We start from the raw sequence: 24,557 nt of genomic DNA, 5'->3' as shown, positions 1-24,557 counted from the left end.
TCTAGCTTTCTTACCCTGTTTGATTATAGACTTTAAATGACTAATGACTCTCCATCTGATTGAATAAGGCTCTGTCTAAAAATGTGAATGGAATTTAAAAACTCCTTAAAATCCAGTGGATGCTTTCTCTAATAACCACAGTTTTTTCCACTTGAGTTACTGACATGTTCACATGTGTCAGTGTAGCAGGATTTATAAAACCAATACTGAAGAAGGGAAAACCAGCGTTGTCTCTAAAACTACTCCCCCTGAACTCATTGCAAATCTCCTCTGTGTTTTCCTTCAATGGGGATAGAACACTGATTACAGTGAACATTGTTCTGTGCACTCCCATGTTCTGCTGGAACTTAAAGCTCAGGGTTGTATGCGAATACAAAAAAGGAAATGAAATAAATCAAGAGTGTGATTTCTCACTCCTCTGCCAGCTTCACTTGTTTATTGAATACTAGTGAAATGCTACATGAAAAAGGCAGTGTTTGAACAAAGGGCTTGTAGGGTGTATAGACCAGCCCTCTATCTGTTGGTCTACATCCTCTTCCATATAGGTCTATCAGGAACGTATGGATTTAAAACAACAGCAATAACATTCTGTCTGTGATTCATAGAATGTCAGTCTCTTTTGTTCCATTGTCTACTCATTGATAGAATCTGATTTCTTAGGGATATATGAGACATGTTCAATTTGCACAAGTGCACATTAGTACATCTAATGGCAGAAAGTGAGGGGGAACTAAAGAGCCTCGATGCGGGTGAAAGAGGAGAGCGCAAAAGTTGGCTTGAAACTCAACATTAAGAAAACTAAGATCATGACATTCATTCCTATCACTTCCTGGCAAATAGATCGGGAAGAAATGAAGGTAGTGACAGATTTTATTTTCCTGGGCTCCAAGATCACCACAGATGGGGACTGCAGCCAAGAAATTAAAAGACGCTTGCTCCTTGGGAGGAAAGCTAAGGCAAATTTAGACAGAATAAGCAGAGACATCACCCTGCCAACAAAAGTTCATATAGTCAAGGCTATGGTTTTCCCAGTTGCAGTGTATGGCTGTGAAAGTTGGACCAAAAGGAAGGCTGAGCGCCGAAGAATTGAGGCCTTTGAATTGTGGTGCTGGAGGAGACTCCTGCGAGTCCCTTGGACTGCAAGGAGATCCAACCAGTCAGTCCTAGAGGAGATCAACCCTGACTGCTCTTTAGAAGGCCAGATACTGAAGATGAAACTCAAATACTTTGTCCACCTAATGAAAAGGAAGGACTCACTGGAGAAGTCCCTAATGCTGGGAACAATTAATGACAAAAGAAGAAGGGGACGGCAGAGAATGAGGTGGTTGGACGGAGTCACTGAAGCAGTCGGTGTGAGCTTAAGTGGACTCCAAGGGATGGTGGAGGACAGGAAGGCCTGGAGGAATGTTGTCCATGGGGTCGCAATGGGTCAGACAGGACTTTGCAACTAACAACAACAACATTAGTACAAGGGCACATCAGCATCAATGAGCATGAGTGCAAATGCAAATTTGTGCAAATCCCCCTATTTATAAAAACAGACAACAAGCCCAGACAACAAAATTCATGTGACTCAGGAAAAGCCCTCCAAGGGATTTTGAGTGGTTCCCTCAGGCCCCCTCATCAAATGTACCACTGACTTGGTCACATGGAATTTATATCCTCTCTGATGTTAGGCATCTCTTGGGGGACTACACTTTGGCAGCCAGCTTTAGAGAGAAGAAAGGGGATGGTTTTTACAGGTAATACATTAAGTTGGAATGACTTTATATAACTAATTTAATAAATCAGTCATGAATACATTTATATAAAGTGCATTACAGTTCATTACATTATCCTGGGAAAGTGGGAGGCATGTTATGTAGGAGAAAAATATACATTAATTTTAATAAATTTAATACACTCAAATTGATTGCATTTAAATAAAGTATATCAACAAAGCTAGGAAATTGGGGTGGGCAGCTTGGTGGGAAATGTACAAAATGTATATGAATGACACATCAAATTCCAATTTCAAATTCCTTACACATTGTGTACAGTTGTGTATATTGGACAACCACTGGACTTCACAACCAACTATGTAGAATGCATTGCAACAAACTTCCTCATCAGGGCCTCCCCCTCTCCTCTGTCTTTGTCCATAAAGGAAGGAATTTTAAAGCAGTCTGTGATAAACTGCAGTTTCTCCTCTCATTCAAACATGTTTGTGTGAGCTGCAGTTTCCCTGTTACATTTCAGGAAATGGAAATCATGAAGGCTTGTCCTCTCCCTGAAGAAGACCCCACGCCCCAGCTGGCTGCTGCTCGGGGGCAGCTGGACATCCAAAACCCAGTATGTCCGCATAAGCTTTCAAAGTCAAGAGCTCATGGGTTGCAAGTATTGGTATTATTTCCAAATCCTTCCATTAGATAAAAAAGAACTAGTCTTCTAATCCCAAATCAGTACAATTTACAAGGAGCACTGTCTGTAAAAGACACTCATATGGACTAGTAAGCATAATAGTTAATCTCTAAGGTGAAGGATACAGGATTCCAAGAATGAAAGATGTTTCTGCTAGAGCTAGCATTTAGCATCAAGGTCAGCCCAAATAATTCCTGGAAAAATACAGTTTCTCATATGATAGCCTTCTGTCTCTCTCCCTCTTTTTTCTTTTTTGTCCAACACCTGCTGTAGATCCATTGTACAACAAATGTGTTTCGTCTACGGATCATAATCTCAGAAGCAAAGACACAGCACTGTGTCAGATTCCTATGCACAGTCCAGGCTATAATGGACTGTGCATAGGATTTTATAGTAATTATGGGAATTACTATAATTTTATAGTAATTATGGGAAAAGACTTTAAATGCATAGGTAAGGCTCAAGTGCATCATGTGCAGCATAATGTTACTGCTAGCGCCTTTTCACTCTGGAAAAGTGATTTCAGGAGAGGACAAAAACAGCCTACACTCAAACAATTCATAGTTGTTCCGTCCTTTCTCCTTATAGCTTTATTGAAAAGGCATGGCAGCCAGTGTTGCATGGTGTCACAAACCAAAGAAGGACCATGTGAAGCAGCAGCAGCAGCAGCAGAAGAACCAGTCACATCTCCAAGTAATTGAAGCTGGAAGGACATGTTGCTGCGGCAACAAAAATGCAAGTTATGGAGCACTGAGGATAATAGGAGAGAATTCAGTCCTCAGACTTTCTCTATGCGACGACTGACCTCAGCACCTGACATTTGTGGACAGCTGCCAAGAGCTAGTCCTGATTGTCTGCCTTGGATCCCGAGGTAACAGGGTCTAACCACTATTTAAATTCCCCAGAATGCCCTCAATGTAGCATCGCTCTGAGGCATTGTGGGAAATGCAAATGGCAGCCAGGACCACCTAATGCTGCTTGAAACACTGAGACTGCTCATCACCACCATGCAATCAGCTGGGTAGAGTTGCTAGTGCGCTCACTTGTACTTTGAGCTTCATGAGATGTGATAGAGGAGGAAGAGGAAGAGAAGGAATTTAAAAAATTAATGCATACAAACATGTATTTAATTTTCAGTAGCTATTTTTAACAAAGAAACTTTTCTCTAGGAAACGAATGGAAAGAGGCAGTGAACCCTTTCCCCATCCACCAGTTTTCTGCTGTGCTTGGTGTCCGAGGAAAACAGAACAGATAAAGAATGGCAGAAAGTGAGAACAAAAACGTACACTTTCCCACACTGTAAGTGCAGCAGTCAGATAAGAAAGATGAGAGGCTTTGGTCAATCGCGTTTTCTCATCTGCCAGGTAAAGAAACAAGTTAGGCTAGTGCCAGCTCAAGCTGCTTCTGCGCACACACACTCATCCCCACATATGCACACACTGCACCATTTGTCTGCTCAAAAATCATCCTCAAATCTATTTTAAAAGGAGCTTCTTGGGTCTGAATGCATGTATGTAGCATCTCGTCAAGCCATTAGATAAGTGCACTAGTGTGAAGATGGGGCCTTTTTGGACACAACCTGTGCCTAAATCTCCAGATTCAAGACACAACTGCCAGTCTAGACACAGGACACAATTTTGCTCTGCTGTGATACAAGCAAGCATTTAGAGCAGACAACAGCTGGTAATTTGATTATTTTCTGCAAAAGATGAGCTCTAACATTAAAAATGTATTTGTGATATGTTCAATGAACAATATAAAAATACACTGTAATGATGATGCCACTGGTGATGGGGTGGGGGGGGATTATGTATCTTTTTTTGCAAATGCATTTTTTATTGCTTTGACTGTTTCTTACTAACTCTTAACTATATCTGCTATCATTTGTCTTTTTATAAGTATGGGTTAGGGCAGATCTGCTACCAGTTCCTCTCATCTTCTATAGGAAAAAGCTTAATTCTTTAAGCCAAGGGTGTAAGAAAGGGTCAAGGGGTCAACTTAATCTTACAAATAATCTTTGCAACATAGGAGATCCTCCAGCATGCTTATCTTCTCAGCTTAGGGCAGTTATCTTAGTTAAAAGGCAGGATTAAGGTTATCAGGCCAGTGTTTTAAGTTTTGGGAGCTAGACTATTGATCATTACAGGCAGACCCCTGGCTTGGACAAGCAGTACTTGAAAGATCCCCGGTCCACTCTTTATAAATTAAACTGACTGCTCTTGTAGTTAGTTAAGAGCTTTTCTAGAATACAAATTCTCATTATCAGGTAGATAGGAATGATGGAAAAGACACGTGCTATCTATAGGACATACATGGTTTCCGTGGGATAACCATTATCCACTCTATATTTTATAAGGTATAGTTCTGCTTGGCAAGGCTGTTGCTCAGGTAGAAAATACAGAATCCAAGATGAATGTTTGCAGTGTGGAAAAGGATGCTTAAACATGCAGAGTGAATATAGCCTTTGTGGAGACCTAGTAGAATCTACACATCAAAGCAAGTAAGAATAATGCATTAAAGTAAATTCCAGAGACTGATCACTTAGATGCACAAAACACAAACCTTCCCCAGTATGAAATCATTCAATGGTTAAGGTTTTTAAAAGACTGTGGAGGCCAAGTTCTATATACGAGAGATCTGAGGGAAAACAATTTGGAAAGCAGAATGTAGTGGGATGATATTGCCATAGCTGAGACCAGGCCACAACTGTGGGTAGTCATACCGAAACTGAAACTTCGAGCAGGGATGTGGAACCTTCCCTAACCTTCCTATGGAGACCATTCAGTCCATGGAGCTTCACTAGATTCCTCCAGAGCAAAGGGCTTCATCTCCAGGCTCAGCCCTAGAGGTTCCCTGCTGCAGGATGGATCCTTAGGGTCTGGAGAGTGGACATCTTCAGCATCCTTGAAGTCAGTTGTTATTGCTGGTGGGAGCAGTCTAAGATGACAGCTAAGAAAGCTGGAGCTCAAAATGCAGAAGAAATGCTTGTAGAATCATTGCTCTGAGTCCAGGTTGCCAAAGAACACAGTAGTTAGACTCCATCAAAGACGATATGGGCCAGAACGTAATTCAGCTGAAAGAACTGGCACTGGATGTGTGATGAGATTTGGCCCATGGGATCACTTATAATCAGACACAACTTAATAGTTGACCAACAACAACACTTTAGCAACCTGCATGGACAACCTGGAGACTTCATTTCTCCAGAGAGCTTTCGTCAAGATCATTTCTTCACAGATAAGTTGCCCCATTAAATTGCTCAACCACCCTTGTTCCTCACCATCAGAAGGTTAAAAAGCAGACAAGGAGGGAGGCTACTTCGAGGAAGTTTGGACTATGTATTCACCTTGCCTCACTCACAGAATTTTACCTAGGCTCCACACTCTGCCCCTTCCTGTCATTAACCATCTTGAGTTTCCCCACAGCTTCTTCTGTTTCCTTTCTTGCCACAGAAAATCCTTTAGGGAGGGAAGAGCAGACTAGAGTTCCTCAATGCCTTTGGATGGGTGGTGCTAGGAGTCTTCCGCTCTTGCAGTTTTGCCTCTCTTTCATTGTACGCTTAGGAGAGAGTGCAGTTTATGATCTGGATCTATATACAGTTGGCACACAACCAAATTCTTATGGATCGTTCCTTGTTTGGAAAGATGTCTATCATCTATCACAGACCAGAATATTATTCCCTCTGAGTGGTGTGTAGGGCAGAAATGCAGCACCTGTGTGGGAAGAGGTCCAGAAGGAATTGCCAAGGGCAAGGAGGCTGCATGTGGGAGGCAATAGGTGATGCTGCTGCATTAGGACATAAAATCTGGTGAGGGATGAAGTAGATGGCTTGTGTTAGAAATAGGGAACACCCATTCTTCTTCTTTGCATACTTTTATGCTGCGTCAGTTACGTTCAGAATGGCAGCTAAATAAGAGTTTATTCCAGATTCAGTGTTATTGAATCTATACTTATTCCCTCACACAAAAAGTAGAGTCTTACTTGCTACAGAATGCTAGGGAGGAAGGTGGCCCAGCACTTGTGCAGCTGCCCTTCCTAAACGATGACTTGCTACTGAAGCAGCACTTAATGCCTCTGGGAGAGGGCCTCCCACATGATCCACATTCCCCTTCCTCAACCCTTTCCTCCTTCTCACAGCAAAACTCAGCATAGATGCATCTCAGTTCCAGAAGCCAAAAAGTATAAAGGGCTTCACACAAAGATTTAAGCAGCTCATAATCTTTCCAAGGATGCCTTAGGCCAGCCTTCCCCAACTTGGACCCCTCCAGACGTTTGAGACTTCAGCTTTAGTAAGCTCTGAGCATCATGGCAAATGGCCAGGAATGCTAAGAGCTGTACTCCAGGACAGAGCGACAACTGCCAGCAACTCCAAGCCTGTTGTGGGATGCCGGGTGTCATTAGCCAATCTGGAAGATGTCAGAGCAGAGAAATCTGCCTTAAGTAAACAGAGGCTGGCTCAAGTGGTCACCATGAGCACTGTGCATTTTTATTTTATACCTCCACAATGCTCTCAGAACTGACCGTGGTCATATCCCAGCAGCCAGGATTCATCAATCTGAACTGATACTGTTGTCCATCTATTCAGCAAGACTTCCTGTGTGCTCTTCCTGTTCTACACTGAGGGGTCTTCAAATGCCCTCCTCTCACTGGTCTTCCCTAAAGTGAGTACAAACATTTCCTACAAGATGAGCCTGACCATGAGAAATTGGTTTTTGGATAAGTCCCTGGGTTAGCACAGTCACCATTTAGACTCATGAGAACTGCACATACAGCTTTCTTCCTTTAAAATAATGCATTTTAACTTGGGCTTCCTCTCCCTCACCCCCACAGTTGACAAATTCTTTGAAGGATCATCCCAGTCGACTAACAATGACATCTACTGGATGTCAGAGCTGATGAAGAGCAGGCCCTCCTACTGCTTAACTTAACCAGACCTGCTGCAAGTTAAAAGCCCCAGACTGGGCTCTTCCTACAGGCAAAACTCCTCACACAGTTAATGGAAGGTTTTGCCTGGAAGTGGGCAGCAAGACAGAGCAGGACTTCTGGTTATTTAAATCCCTGTTCCTCCTATGAAGCATTTTTCTGTCACTTTTCAAATCCCAGGTAACAAATTTCCAGCCAGATTGCAGGAAAGCTAAGATTTGGGTTTATGTACTCAAAAGCACTGTAATTAACTGCACTGAACTGCACCCCTCTGCTATTTATTTTAGAACTTTGTATATAAGCTGTAGTCAAAATTATTAGGCATTTGCCAAGGCTACTACACAAAACAGTGAGATACAGAATGTGATTATGTTTTCATTGGATTAGGACTGTTCGTCCCCAGCCCTCCTTAGCTGTGAGAAAATGCCGTTCTTTAGTTTGGTTTTTACTAGGAAAGAATCTCATGGCGCAATCCTGTCCATGACTACTCAGAAGTAATTCTGATTGCACTGAATGGGGCTTACCCCCAAGCCAGTGCATACTGAATTGCAACTGAAATCACAAAAATCACATTAGGAATGTAACACCTACTTTTTCGTACTAATAAAGAAGAATTAATTTATTCTTTATTAAAATAAATTAGAGGTATGTACGAACTGCTGATACAGGGGCTTGTCTTTCCCCCTTCGGTGGGAGGCATGCTTCACTCCTGCACTTCAAAAGTTTGTTATAATCCATGCTCCTACTCCTTCCCTGCCCTTTCTCAAGCCGTAGGATTTCCCTCGGGGCAAGAGTACCAGTTTTGCTTTCTTTTGGCTGAAAGAGCAATAGAGGCATCTTCCTATGATCAGCTTTATGTACAAAAATACATGCAGAGCATAGCGAAGCCAACAAATATCTAGCTATAGGAAGACAGCACTGCTTGCGTTGGATTCACAGCAACACACAAGTAGCCTGACACACGAGCATCCTTCCCAAGGCTGCACCCACGCTTCCCACCAGCGCTCCCGTTGCCTATTTTGACCCTGAGACAGCTCTGAGCAGAGCTTTTGTAACTCATGTGCTGAGAACTGGCTGCACTCCTTCCTTTAGGCTACAACCCTGGTCCTCCACTCGCCACAATCCAGATCAGAATGGTGACCTAGTTGGAGTTAAAGTTGAGCCATGCCCCTGTACTGTATTTCCCCACCAACAATCACCCCCCACGGACACACACAGCTCTCATCCCCGTCTCATCTGGTAGGGCGTCTGCACCTGCTGAAAAGCTGCTGCCCAGCCTGAGTGCCTCAAGCTAGGCCACAGCCTAGTGAGTGGCAGAAAAGGTGCACCAATAGGAGAGCACAGAGGCCTGCTCGTGGCATGGTGTGGGGGCAAGTGGTGCCATAACAACCTGCACCCCCTTTGACCAGGCCTCTTCCTTTCCTGGCTCCATGCACCAGTATGCGATTTGCTGGTTGCTCTCTTCGGAGGGCTATGGAAGAATTCCTACCTGCCCATGTGTGGGTTTTTCCACTATGTTGTACTGCTGTTTGCTGCTTAGAAGGCAGACAGTTAAACAGAGGGATTTGGTTACTGGCAAAAAACTGGGAATTTCAAGAGAACAGGTTTTGGTGGTCCACTCTCAGGCACCTTTGTGGTGACTGGCCAAGCCTGCCTGGCCAGCTGCTCACAGGCTCTGTGGCCCAGCAGCAGGGACGTGATTTGCACAGGGTAGAGGTGACATGGGGGACACCCTCCCTTTACATGGCCTAGAACAAGGCAGACTAGTAAATAGAACTGTGCAGAAGCTCCCTACTTCAAGGGTCTTAGGGTGGAGAGTACTTTCCATGTGATATCTTATTTCAGCCAAGGCATACATCCATTTTTCTAGGAACACAATTTGAGGAAATACTGCTTGAATGTCATTCCCATATGGATTTGGATTAATAGCTTTGCTATGTTTAACTGCTCAGTTTTATCATTTATGTTTTAAGACACCAACTAGTGCATTCATATTCAAACCTTGTCTGCTGAGGAATCTTAGGCAAATGACTATTTCACCATCTGGTTGGGCTGAATGCCCTTGCATCCAACGTAGGGCAGTATTCACCCTGGGAGTAAAGTGGGCATTTGCAGGTCAAACCCTGTACTTCTCCAAAAATTTATGGCACCATGTATGCATTCCAACATTTCTTGAAGCTTCTTTTATCAGCTCCTCTTCTTTCGCTTTAGCAGGATTCAGAATTACACTGCTTGACATAAAGGCCTTAGGTTAGCAGGAACCTGTCTGTATGTCAGATACAAATGCGTGCCTAAAGACTTATTGATGCCCTGTACTACTGGCTATCAATGCATGATCAGCCCTGAGCATAAAGACATCAATAAAGAGAATCATCTTAACAGGACAGGATAATAGTACTGGGAAGCAATGCATCACAGCTGGATGGCTCTGACAGTGACCATAAACCTTTGGATCCCGCCTAGCACCTACAAGAACAACAAGAATCTCCACATCTGGAAGGAGGCCAATGATATAGTTGCTTAAAAGTGTATTTATTACTGCCCACCCCAAAAAGCATTCCCTAAGAGTCAAGGGAAACAGCAAGTTTGTAGAAGTTAACAAAGAAAAGCTATGCATATGGAACGGAAATCCAGTTGACAAAAACATCAAAGTACTCTCAGCATGGTATCAATGAAACAGAAAAGAATTAGCTTCTGCAAAATAATATTTAGGATTCTAAAATTGTCCATTAATGCAGTACACTTTATAAATCTGTCCTGATTATTTGGTAGGTTTTGAAGCTTAATTACACAACTCTTCAGTATTTTAACTAATACTTAAACTTTGTTAACCACCCAGAGAACCCTGGCTATTGGGTGGTATAAAATGAAATGAATAACTAATATGAGTATGCCATTTTATAATCTATATTGAAAAGAACTGAGATATTAAATGCAACTCATGATGCATTTTGTCGTGTGTTAGGTTAGCATGAACCCTGAACTCCACACACTGCCACATTTTGTTGTGGCCCTCACTTTAAGTTCTACTGGTCATTACATTCTTTAAAAAATGGTATTGCAACAGAACAAAGACAATTGGACTTTACATAGGGAAACTAAATATAAGGTTGCCAGTTTTGATAGCAGTCATGCAAGCACCACTATGGTTGAATATTAGCTTTGCTTTGGAGTCCAAAATACTACAATAGTGTGCCTAAAATCAAGAAGAAACTCTCCATGAGTTGACCTGAGATCAGCTAATGAAAGTATCTGTCTTTGGAATACTACTTAGTGTTTCTGCAATTGGTTAAGTATACACAACCATGCAGGTGACACTTCTCAGAGAAGACCTGCTGCTGAGCTATACATCAGGGGTGGGCAATCTGTGACCCTCCAAATGTTGGGCTACAATTCCCATCACAATTGGTTATACTGGCCAGGGTTCATGGGAGTTGCAATCTAACAACAACTTTGCACTTGTTTTGGTTCTGAGGAAATATTCAGACTTTAAAGATAATTTTAATCTTTAATTTTTAAAGCAATGCAATCTTTAAAAAAAAAGTTCTATAAAAATATAAACTGTCTGTGTTATTGGTGGACATGGTGCAGTTTTTGGTATTCAGATTGTGCTATCACAGTAGAGCATCACAGAGTGTCATTCAGTCAGACACTTAATAAGGAGTAGTGATGCTCCGTGGAAAATATATTGACTATCTTGACACTAAAATACAAAGTACTCTTGAGAAAGGCCATAATGCTGGCTTTTAAACAAACACTACTGACTTGTTTGTCTGCTATTTGTTCAGACTTTCAATATTTTATTTTAATGTTTGCTTGATTCATTTTTCCTTAGTATTGCATGGTATAAACTTTTTAATATGTTGTGCATGTTCTAGACTAAGATTTCAGCATCATTCATCAGCTTTAATATTTACTTAAAAATAAAGTACTGTACACCCACATTTTTGAAGTGGAAAAGAAAAATGATTATATGTCAGAGTATTAAGCAACAGTGGAACTATCTGTGACATCTGTTGAATTCATGCTAAACTATTCTTTAAAGTCAGTACCAATCACAATAAAAACAAAATTAATTCTAAAACTATGTTAAAATAGCATCAGTGATAGATCCTAGCTGGTCCAAGTCAGGAAACTGAAAAATTAGTCCATGGCTTGAATTAATTCATGCATGCTAACAGGAGAACTGGTAATTTCATGTTTAACTATCCACATGAAAGAAAAGAGGGCCTGGCCTCAGGAAAAAGTATAAGATTAACAGGCATGAGGGTTGGTATTTAATACTTTCTTAGTTTGAATATTTTGGGTAGCTTTTGACAAGTCCTCATTCTACATGATGTCTCTCTTCCTGATAATTAAATAGAGAAGAAGAGTTACTATTAGTAGAGTTACTACTAAGAGTTACTATTAATACACCATATGAAGCAAACAATTTGCCCAGCCCAAGCCTATCTATGTTTTTCTTCCTGCAAGTGCCTGTTGGGCTGGAATTTCCAGGGAGAACTGGCAGCTGGGATTGTGCTTAACCTTGCCAATGCTTCTCAACATGGCGCTCCAGGGCAATTTTTCCTCAGGTGAGTCTGAAGAAGGCTGGATGAGATTTAAAACACCTGGGTAGCATCTACAAAATAAACCGGTGGGCATGAGAAGAGTTAAATGCCGCCCTCTTGCCTGTTGATTCTCAGCTGGGAATGCCTATGTCTTTCAGGAGCATAATTCTGCTTCCAAACAAGGCATGCTCTCTTCAGGGTTTAAGGGGAAATTGGCCCTTTTCCCCATTGTGCCAGCAAACCTGGCAGAACAGCAGTGGGCCACAGTTGGGAACCCAACCTCAGAAGCTGCCCGGTCTGCCCCTCCATCCAACCTTACATGGATGTGGTACACATTTGTTGGCCATGCAACATGGCCCTACACATGTGCAATGAATGCACATAGAGCAATTCCACATAGGGTTCATGTCCTAGGAAGTCCATCACATGGAGGAGCTATGCACACTTAAACGGTTACACGGGAAGGGCCCCTCATCTTCACAGTAATGCTGTTATCAATCGTACAAAGCTGCTCTTGAAATTCTGTACTGTTTGGTGATCAGACTGTTCTAGAGAAGCTCATGGTGTGGAGAAAGTGGACTGGGAGACATTCGATCCCTCTCTCACACACTGGAATTCAGGGTTATCCCATGAAGCTGATTAGTAGGATGAGAAGGTTATTAGTGGCTTCTAGTCTTGAATCCTAAATGCTGCCTTCTATACCAGAGGCAGTGTGCCTTTGTATTCTGGAAGGTCAAGAACATGGGTGGGAGGGTGCTTTTGCACGCATGTCCTGCTTGTGGCTTTTCCATGGGCAGCTGGGTGGCCACCGTGTGAACAAAGTGCTAGACGAGATGCATCTTTGGTCTGATTCAGCAGAGCTCTTCTCACAGTCTTACGCCCATCACCTCTATAGACTGCTAGCACACTGAATTTAGCAAAGGTCAGAAACACGACATCTGCCAGGCTTTGCTTGACACTTCCCGAGGTAAAGCACAGTTCTGGGCAACTGAATGCTTTTCCTCAAGAACTATCAGTTCACTGAACATGCACAGCTATTTAATTACTCTTTAATCAGAGTCCTTTCTCTGTGATAAGGAAAGGTGGGAGCAGCCACATAAAATTTCAACTATACCACTGGGATCACTGCAACAAAAATCCCCACTAGAAAGTCAGTGGACTGAAGACAATAAAAATGGCTACTTCCATTAAAACTCTCTTTAAAGTCTGGGATATTTTATTTAGTGAGCTTCCCGCCCTACTGTTATAAATCCCGTCATTTTGTTTTCCAACCCACAGCTGCTTTTTAAGTTAAATTAAAATTATGCTACCTGATTTCTGGTCAACCACACTTGTAGAATGCACAGTAATACCATGAAAACTAAATTCTAAAGTGGGGTAGAATTAAGAGAGATTCAGAGGGATATGCTAGTAACAAGCAAAGCAATGATGAAAAGTCTTTTTTATATAGTGCTTGAATAAGAAAGGTGGGGTGAGTGCTTGGTTCTGTCAGCTTTGTGATGGACCACTGAATCAATGTTTTAGAAGGCCACAGTTACCAGTGTTGCTATTGCAACAATGAAAATGGAAGGCCACCATTTTGAATTCTGATGCATGTATTCCCATTGATGTGGTTCTACACATATGAGAAATTGATATGGCATTTATAACAATCTAGAGATCAAGTTTTATTTTAGCCGTGTATAAACAAACCTTCAAATAGGAAGGATTCCCCCTTTCTCTTTTACTGTTTGCTTGTATGTGGATGCAGCACATAGAGATGCATAAAGCAAAACAGAACACTAGCCGTTCCATTCAGTACAGACCCTGCAACATACCCTTAGAATCTTTGGCACTAAGTAGAGTTTATTTTTCCAGTACAGGCTTGAAAAATCACATTTAGACTGCATACTTGTGGATGATACACAAGTATAATTACCCACTTGTTGATCCCATAAACATTTGGGCTGATGGGCTTCACAGGGCTGATGGGCTTCACATGGCACATGCATTTGTTATTATTATCTCACTTACAAATTGCCTAGCATTTTCTAAACATTGCATAGGGATTAAAAGATAAAACCATAGGCTCAAAATCAAAAGGCTGGGATGCATAAGGATAAATGAATGGTAGGGAGGGAGAGGAAAATGGCTCAGGCTTACATGTGTACAACTGGGCTTTTGTATGGTGTGCCCTGCTCACAAGTGACACTATCCTGAATGGGACATGTGGGGACAATGACACTTCTCCAGCCTGTGAAGTCTGACAGCAGCCCAGGGGTCTAAGGACAAGGCCGTAGGGTAAAATCCAATGAAGTAGTTTCACCTACAGAACTGCTAACAGCAATAGAAACATGAGGAATTCCCCCAGCACCCCCTACCATTTCTTCTTCATAAGGTCAGGCTACGCTCTCAAGTATATTTTCATGGCATCTGGGGAGAGGAGAGGAGCCTGGGTTCCATCCATAATTAGGACTGGGATATAAGATATTACATATCTGAAATGGCCCATAACATGCACGTGCTCTATATGGTGCTGGATTCAGACATGACCTTCTGCTTGGGGAAGCCCTCTTCAGTGAGAAAAATTGATTTTCCCCACATGAAACCAAGAACTGAACTCCAGGAGCGCTTTACATAGTGATACATATTTCAACATGCAGTTCAGTATTGTGCAGAGGTTTTCTGCTGCCTATTGCACAACCATTTGCAAAACAATGCCATTGCCAAAAATTTCTTCTGCTTTTTAATTTGAGCTCTTTTTTTTTAATCTGGATCTGCTATTTTATTGCTGTTGTTTTAGCTGTTTCAAATGGTTTTGAATTTCTGTAGGTGAAAGGTTTTATGGTATATTTCATTAGGCTGTATTCTTCAAGTCTCCCCACCTACTGAGGTCAGGCAAGTGGTGCTGGTTTTAGTAGTGGCGTGCGCGCGCACGCGCGCACACACACACACAAACAGAGGTTAGAATCGGTTTTCTAGGTCTGCATATCTAGCACCTACTAATAATTATATTTGCCCAGCCAGTTTCAGCTCAGTTTTTGGTTGCTGCTTTTAGAATGTGCTCCTTCACTATTTTAACTGCTAATGCCAGTAGCAAAATTTAGATTTTGAGTCTTAATACACTGTTCCAGCTTTATTTTCTATATTTATATATTGTAATTATTTATCTATATCTATCTATATACACACACACAATTTAATGTTCACTCTCACTATTTACAAGCTGCCTCAAAAATGTTTTGATAAGGCTAAGGAAAGGAAAGGAAGGAAAGGAAAGGAAAAGATTGGCTATTCAAGTAAGGAAAATGGAACAAGAAGTGTGATTTTAAACCACAATCTGCCTGATGCTGAATTATAACACTTAGCCTGAGGGTCATTTTCATGTACCTTGATACTTGTGCAGGTGATAATAACAGCATTATCATGTTGGGAAATAATACAAATTCTTTACTGTAATACCAGTGTGTCTTTAAAATATGCAATAGCCTTTAAATGGTATAGGGAACATCACCTTTTCACAACACATAGTTAATCTGTGAACTCACCATTTGTACAGAATACAAGAAGGATTATAACTACTACGTGGACATTCAAAACACTTACCTTCAAGAAATATTCAACAAGGTACATTATTCAGAAGGAACATAAATCGCTTGATGACATGGTCTAGTAAACTGACCATAAAATAGCAAGGCTGGAATAGACAACATAGTCCATGAATAATTATCCCTGGATCTTTCTCTGACTCCCACGTTATTCTCCTCTAGAGAAACAAGTCTGATGATTTGGCTTGAACTTAAAAAAAACTATCAGATTGTGGATTATACCAAGTTATCATTCATCTGTAAAACAAAAACAAACCAAAAAACCCCTTTCACACAGATTTGTTTTAGTTTCTCACAGTTTTATAGTCTTCTGTTACTAATTCAGACAATGATTTTATCATCTTTAGTGGCTGCTGGACAACTATCCTATGATCCACCCATCCAAATAAGCAGCTATTGCAAGTAACCCAAGGTTGGGTTGCATGCCAGTCTTAAAAGAAGCTAAACTATGGAACTTCTCTGATCCCTTCACATTTAATTCAAGGGCCGTTGCCAGAAGGGGGAAAAACATGTTTTATTAATCTTTCAGTCCACATGGCCAAGCCAGATTTTTGTTGTGGAAAGATGCTTAGTTTGAAATGTATAGTGCACATTTTAAAATTGTTTATGCTTCCACCTTTATGTAACCTTTTCCGGAAGCTTTGTGGTGCCACAGAATGGGCAAGCAATTAAATTATTGTAGAGGTCTCTGCAACTGTCCAAAACTACAGGAACATTATATGCTAGATCAGTGTAGGAAAGCTTGCATTATAAGCTCCATATATTCAGTTCCAGTTCATTGTTTTTGCCTTGGTTCTGAACAGTTACCTCTGCTGATCTTCTTTCATTTCAAAAACATTTTGTCTTGGAAAAGAAATGACAGTTTCAAAAGAAACCTCTATAAATTTTAGATTAGATATGCTTTGACTGCACATCACACATGAGCAGTTCCCAATTCCAAGAAAGAGGAATGCAGTTTTTAAAGCATGTGAAATGTAATATGAGCCAAAAATGCTTCCATCAGAATGATATTTTAAGTGAACCAAAGGAAAATGAAGATGGTTTCCTAATGAATTGAAGAACCCACTGTCAATAACTCTTTGCTGATTTTCAAATAATTTATATGGATGTAAATGAGCATTTATTTTTTAACTTGAATGTTTAGACCAAAGTTTCTACAGGTGGAAGTTATTTTATTTAGGAGCTTGTTACTGAAATCTGTTATCCTCAAGTTTATTGATGTTTGAGCTTGCACAGAATTCTTGTGTAAAAAAATATTTTGGGAAAAGCTCGACTTGTGTCTGCTTGGATCTAAACTGTTGTGAGTGGTTTGGGACATTAGGTTACATGGAAAGAAAATGTCTTTTGACTTGTCCTTCATTTATTTATTAATTTTTAAAAAACTTTTCTATACCGTCCCATACTTAGATGTCTTGACAGTTTACAGCCAATTAATACTAAAATAGAAATAAGAATAACAGTTGCCCAACATCCAATGTTAAAATATAAACCCACTAAATAAAACAAGTTAACAATTAAAATACTGGGAGAATAAAAAGGTTTTCACCTGACACCGAAAGGAAAGAAGCGTTGGTGCCAGGTGGACCTCTCTGGGGAACTGTAAGCAAAAAATCAGGACGCCACCACAGAGAAGGCCTTCTTCCAGGTAGTCACCCTCTTTTTACTCCCAGACTTATCATTTCCTCCCTTTCCTACATCCTGTCCTGTTCCTAAGTTTTATGACATCCTTGGGATCCTCTTTTAACTATTGTCATGTTACTGAGATAAAACATTTGAAATTTCAACAGATGATTTGTGAACTTCTTATAGAAGCAATCCTCTGAATCATCTTCCTGGATTAAGTCCTTCAGACTTAGGTTCCTGAGCCCTGACTTCTTTCCATATTTTTCTTCTGCTTTCCTGGTTCTGGTCTTCAGTTTTTCCTGCTCTTGATTCTAGAGCCCTGGTTCACATTCTAAACCTTATGTTTGCTAACTTGTACTGGCCTTGAGTCCTAAGACTTAATCCGGAATTCTGGTACTGTCTTGAGACCATGCTAATCATGACCTTGTGTTCTGCGATAGGGTCATAATTCTTATAAAATGTATTAACCTGACCTTAAAGTGCTTTTAAAAGTTGCATGCTAACCCTGTTTTATAAGGTCTCCCCATCTATTACAAACTGGGGCCCTCACCTGCTGTTGCTGGATGGCCCTTGACACTAAGAAATCCTCAATCAAACTCTCTTGTCAGTGCTAAGATTAGCAATGAAAACAAAGAACAGTCAAGAACAATTCTTTAATGAGAGCTGTAAGCAAAAAGAGAAATATGTAATGCAGATGCTTGGGAAGCCTGTGCACATGGCTTTTTAAGACTGAGACCGTTCTCTATCCTGTTTGCTAAAGTCCCATTCATACATGTAAGCAGTTACAAAAGTGAGCACTTACAATTCAGCTATCTTAGGGCAGTTCCAAAAGGCAGGTTAGTTTTGGAATCACTCCATACATGCTTCCAGAAACAATGCAAAAACTGCTGAAACAACATCTCGACACATCAAATTTTATCTCAGCAGATGCTTTTTTTTTTTTTTCAGCTCAAACATAATCTCGGTTTGATCTTGGGAAAAGCTAAATGATAGATCTTCAAGAAGTCAGTTTTAAATATCTGCATCTGATTTTGGTTCCAGCAAAATCCACAACCCATGTTTATGTGGAATGTGACTTCCATTTTCACCAATACCCAACTTTTAAGTATTACAAAATATTAAAAACTAAATACTAAATACTCACAATGTAAAATAATGTAAAATTGGTTTATCAGTGATTGTATACTGGTTGCCTCTATGCACTTTGCAGTGAAGGAATCATCAGCACCACATCAATCTGTTTTATTGATGCTAAAAACTGTGAATAAAAGAGAGGTCTTGAATGTATCTATAATGAAAAAACAAATACATGGCAATATAAAAGAAAAGCAAATTTATGAAAACAAGGAGAAATAATATTTGTCTTCAATTCAGTTTTAAAATGTTAATTGAAAACATTTACATTTTATATGTGAAATGTTAATACATGGGGACACATGTTTCCATATATCCTGAAATGCCTGATCTGCCTAATCTTGGAAGCTAAGCTGGATCAGGCCTGGTTAGAATCAGGATGGGAGATCTGAGTCCTGCATCGAGCAGGGGGGTTGGACCCTATGGCCTGGACCCCATGGCCTTCTACACTCTTTCCAACTGTATGATTTTACCCTTCCCTGTGTGAAGATGCAGTGTCCATTTATGGAGAAACTCTCTTAGGGTCCAAAAGAACCCTTCTGCCCTCTCTCCAGGCTTATACATATGTATAGGTACAAGCAGGAATTTGCCAGGCAATCGCGGAGTCCATATATCCTTCCAACCTGAAGATACAGGATTCTGTTGAGTTCTACAAACAATCCTTGTGCATGGAGGGGTCAGGTATTTATTTGAAATACATTCTATATATTTCTAAAAAGACCTTCCCTTTAAAAAATATTTTAACAACTAATGCCATATGACCTTTGTTTTGTATTTCTGCTTGCATTTTGTTATTTTATTTTTAATGTGTTGTTATTGGTTTTCATTGTGTTTTCATTGTGCTTTTACCTTGTAATTGTGAGCCGCCCAGAGATGCTGTGGTACAATTGGGCAGCATACAAATGTTTTAAATAAAGAAATATGAATATAGTCAAATAACATATAAAAGCTTTGAAGAGTAGGATTTAGGTTAATGACCAGAGAATACAACATTGATGTAAAAGATTCAAAGTATAGGAAAGATTCAAAATATGTAGAGAACAAGGAGGTTGGAAAGGGTATTGCTCTTTCACATATGATTCCAGTGGAATGAAGTCTGTTTCAATTTGAGAACTGGGAATTCCAAAATTATCAATATTAGGAAAAAATGAGATTCTGCTCATTCTGGGATTCAAAAACTAAATAGACAGCATCATGAACAAAATAGTAATTAATGTAGCACACTGGGTGAAAAGCTGAACTTAGCCTGATCTCTCCATGAAAAGGGTATAGTATGTTGACTGATCTTCTGTATGGGCTGTAGGAGTAAAACATGCCCACAAGATAATCACATCCTTACAAAAATTGAAAACGTATGTGAACGTCCTGGTGGTCCTGAAAAGAAAAAGAAAAAACACTCTGAAACAATTTCTTGATTCAGTGTCATTATTCATTTCTTTCATTTGAAAAATCAAGAGTTTTAGAAGAACAGAACAAAGATTAATGTTATTTTTCATAAAAGGATATTTTATGAAAAGTGAAATGTAGCATATTTCTACCTGATAAATGCAAAGAGCTGCAAACCCTGAACCCGGCTTGGCCTTTATTTCTTTTGACCCTGCTTAAGTGATTTATTTACCTTAAAGAACTCAAAGTTTGTAGGAGGTATAATATGTGGTGTAGCTATTTAATTCTAAGAAAAATAATTTTAAAACAGAGTCATTGATGTTAGACATGCTAGTACAGAGAAGTATTTTCCTCAATTTTGTGTCATTTATAGTCAATATTTGATTCAGAAAAATAATATAGTACATCTTGGCCCTCTTACAGAAGCATCCACCAAGAATATACAAAGAGCACAATCTAGCCACAGCCAAGCACGTTTCGCTCTAAATGATTTCAGTTGAAAACATTTCTTATGCACTGCCTTTAAATGGAAATCAAGTAGGCTTAAAAGAACTTGGCTTTAGCAGGATTGTGCCTAAACCCTTTTGCTATAATATGAATACCATTGAAATGGACACAAATTGAAATGTTGTCTTACCTGTTTATTAGAACAAAAACCATTTTCAAAAAATAAAATAGATGGGGAAACAAATGTCAAAAACAGCTTTCACTTTGATCCCATGCAAAAGTATGATACAAAGCTTCAGTCATGCATGCAAAAGAAAGTTTTGCATTTGCAGAAGGAAGAATCTATCATTTCTTTATTCCATTTTTTAAATCATTGAAACCCATTTCTGCATCTTTGGCATTTTTCAAAGCCTGCTTAAAAGTTTGAATGCATTTTAGTGCAATTCTCCCCCCCCCCCCCGCGTATATGTGAATGTGCAAGTGCATTCTCCTTATAAAACGTATTTTGTGCATCATTTTCATGAATGTACACTTTTTCATTGTGCAGGTTTCTCTAATCTAATTTTTGTGCATATGTTCTGAGCAGACAATGACACTGCACTGAGGATTTCAAAGTCTTACTGATACTGAAGGATAACTGCACTTGAGTTCACATATTAGTTTGTGAAGTGTGAACTAGATAAATTCACATTAAAATTCAGACTGACCTAATTTCTTCTTCAATCTTGGTTTGCCTACATGTATGCACAGAGAGACTTGCTACTGTATATGGAGAACTTTCCCTTGCATAATACAAACCCCTTGCCAGGTACACACTACCACAGAGCTGGCAGGATTAGACTCCAGTGGCTAAAAAGATGCAGGCTGGGATTGACATGTAGTCCAGATACATCAAAGCCAACAGCACTGTTTCTACAGTCCATGGCAGAATAGACCATGGGATCTTGCTAGGAGAGAACTGTGATTTTAATTTCTTCCTATGAAATGGCCTTGTAGTTCAGGCTGATAGCAATTCATGTTATGGTAACATCTAGGATTGGTTACTGCAGTACATTTTACGTAAGACTGCATTTGGAAACTGTATGGAAACTCTTAATTTAAAAATACTCTTAATTTAAAAGCCATTCTGGCACTGCAGGTTTTGAAAGCTCATCGCTGGCTTCTTGTCTATTCCAAAAGTCTGGTGCTTACACTTAAAAGTCTAATATGTCTTAGGTCCCAGATACCTGAAGGAATGCCTGCTTATATGCCCATCTCCCCATGCATTGATGTTATCTTTGGAGCATCCAAGCTAAGAAGGGTGCTGACCAGTTTGCCCTGTTTGTGCAATTCCTTCCCCAGGGAGACTTACCGGGCGCCAACATTGTCATCTGTTCTGCACTAAGTAAATTACTTTAAATTCTCCCAGGCTTTAAAATGATTAACCATGTGACTGTCTATATTTGATTTATGTATTTTATCTTGTTTTTGTAAACTCCCTGGATATTTTGCTGAAAGGCAATATATAGATCTTTTAAATACAATAAATCAATCTTTCCTCTAAAACCAGATGTAATAACAGAAACACTTGGCCAGCTAAACATGTAAATAACCACACCATGTCTTTATTGGCCTACAGCATGTCCATGTGTTAATAAATATTTAAAAGGGATACCATGATTTAACCACAAATATTTGAATGAATGCATAAAATTAGTTTTGCCTGCTGAGTTCCATTTATTTTCCTGCTTCTAGGCACACAGCTTGCTGAAATTATATCCCAGCTTTCTAGCTCAGCCTCACGTCTACAATATGGACGTAATAACACCACCTGCCATACTGTGTTGTTGTAAGAATTACCAAGTTAATATATGTGTAGCACTTTGAATACTCACTTTTACTGTTATTATGATTAAATTAATTGCTTTCCCCTTCATAAAATGGCTAATGTCCACCCCCTCTCTGATGATTTCCACCATCAGGATTCTGGTTCATTTCCTGTCTTGAGTATCGTAATCTCCTTTTCACTGGTCTTCTCCTTGACTCCCTTATTTTAGTTCAGACCTCTACTGCCAGAATAAATTACCTTGCCAGTAGTTTTTGGGTGCAGTCCATATCCTACTGAAGTAAATGGCAACCTTTGACTGCATTCAACAATTCAGTTTCTTTAGCTGGCTTCCACTGTGTATCAAGCATAAACTTTCCCTTTAAGTTTCTTACCTTTAACTAGAGGTAATACTTTAAGTTTCTTCATGGTTTTAACCCCCATTTACTATTCTTTCTTCTTTCTTGCCATGTCCTTTGCTTCAATCTTCTTCCTCTTCTTTTTCCTTCATCTAGCTCGAATTGGCTCTGAACTTCCTATTAGCAGGATAGCCTTCTTCCCTTTCTTTTTGTGGCTACAACCCATCCATATCCCCCTCATTTATTTTTTTATTTTTGATTTCACATCCCTGCTTAAAGTCTTTTTTTCCAACTAGTTTTCCCTTTTTCTCTTGGGTAAGAGTGTCTACTTTGTGGAGGGGGGTGTGTGTGTAGGTGTAGTCCTGTCTCTCATTAGGCATCCCTTTGTTAAAAAAAGAAAGAAAAGCGGAGAGAGTCCTTGTCTTCTTTATTTGTTGTGTGGTGGCCAGGCACATTTCTGGCACTTTATCACTAATACTAAATTAGGATAGTTTATGCAGACAACTTGACCCAGAGCCAACTAACACACCCCACATAATAGAAATTTCTTTAGAATTTCTTTAGAAATAAAGCTAAGAAAACATCTTTTTATTTTTTTTTTTCATTCATTTTTTTTAAACTTTGGCACAAGCTAAAGTTTCATTTTTGGCATACCAAATCACAGGAATGAAACCTTTTTGATACTGAAAGCTGTTTTTAGAGCAAGACATTTGGTGCTGAAAATATTCTGACTCTCAGTTCATGAAGTTCTCCCCTTGGAATTCCCAGTTTCTTTTACTTCACATTGGGAACTGTTTCCTTCAACATGTCAAGTGCTACATTTTACATAGGCCTCTAATATTTAGTGATAGGTACAGTTAACAATTATAATAGAAAATCCAAAACTGAGAGAGATGAAAAACTATTATATATACACAGTGAGATACATGTGGAGAATATTGTATCTCCACATGTGGAGAACATTAAAATGGCTATAAATTGGACAAACTTTGTGCTATGAATCTTGTCAGATATTTCTGGTTGGTTTTAAGCTCAATTAGGATGCACTCCTATAGAAGTTTAGACAGAAAAATGTGTACAATTCCCAGAATCCCCACCCCAGGATGGGAATGTGACATCTAGTGACAAACTCAGAATTGGAAGTGGAGCTTAGAGGGAAAGGCTGTATTAAAAAGCTACCTCAGCCTGCAGTTGAAAATTTTTACCTGTCATAAGATAAGCAAGCACCTGAATGTATCATTTGTTTCCATCTGTAGATATAAACTGGTTCTGGTTTGCTTCTAACCCTTGGTGTGAGAATGGGTCACACATCTTTAGGAGCAAGCAGAAAAGAAAAGAAGGTGCAGTGAAATCACAGTATTTGGTTCATTATCCTAGTTAGCCCAGGGCTGTTGGCAGTGATGGAGGGATGGTGGTGAGAAGCTGTAGGGGGCAAATGGAGGCAGAACCTTATACCCAGGCAATCTATGAAGGACTGAGAGTCAGAGTGTAAGAGGCCAGGTGAGATGCAAGCAGGATTTCTGAGGGAAATAAAAGACCAGGGTGTGGGGCCAGAGCATAAAGGCCCACAGTGTGAATAAAGGAGCTGCATCACAAAAGATAAAGATGCTTCTAGGTATTTCTATAAAGGTGGGAGTTGTAGGACTTTTTTTCTGTCAAAACTTGCATAGGGTTGTACTTGTATGAAACTTAACCTTTAAAAACCATCCTTTTTATTTACTGTTAGCATATTTATAGCCCACAGATTTTGTGCATCAATACTAGCAATTTTTACAACAAATCCCAGAAGAATATACATTTATTTATTTATTTATTTCATTTTTATATCACCCAGAGCTGAAGATCTCTGGGAGGTTAACAAAAATTAAGAAAAAATTAAACGACAGGCACAAACACACACACAGAAGAAAATTAACTTAAAACAACAACACTGCAATAGCAAATTGAATCAGCATAGAAGCACAGTAGCAGTACAGAACAAAAATGAAGTATCAAAAATAAAGTTAAACTGTTAAAATGCTCAGAGACATCTCTTTGGGGAATCCATTCCACAACTGGAGTGCCAAACCCAAAAGTGTCCTCATATTTTTATGAGCTCTGTTCACACGTTATAGCTGTGTATCGCTGCACGGGAATGATTAGCAGTGGGTCGGCATTACAGGACTTGTCCCAACATCACACACATCACTGGCCATTTTTGTAGACATTCAGGTTTTCATCCCAGTTGTTTCATTTCCATACCAGCCAATAGCCATAAGTCCCAAAAATTAAAACTCAAAACACAGCATAACAAAAACATAATCCACAATCTTTAAGAAACATTAAAGAACTTTAATGTCACATC

The sequence above is a fragment of the Varanus komodoensis genome, unplaced genomic scaffold (genome assembly GCF_004798865.1).
Source record: "Varanus komodoensis strain SLA01 unplaced genomic scaffold, ASM479886v1 scaffold16, whole genome shotgun sequence".
Classification (NCBI taxonomy): domain Eukaryota; kingdom Metazoa; phylum Chordata; class Lepidosauria; order Squamata; family Varanidae; genus Varanus; species Varanus komodoensis.
This window is presented reverse-complemented; position numbering follows the sequence as displayed.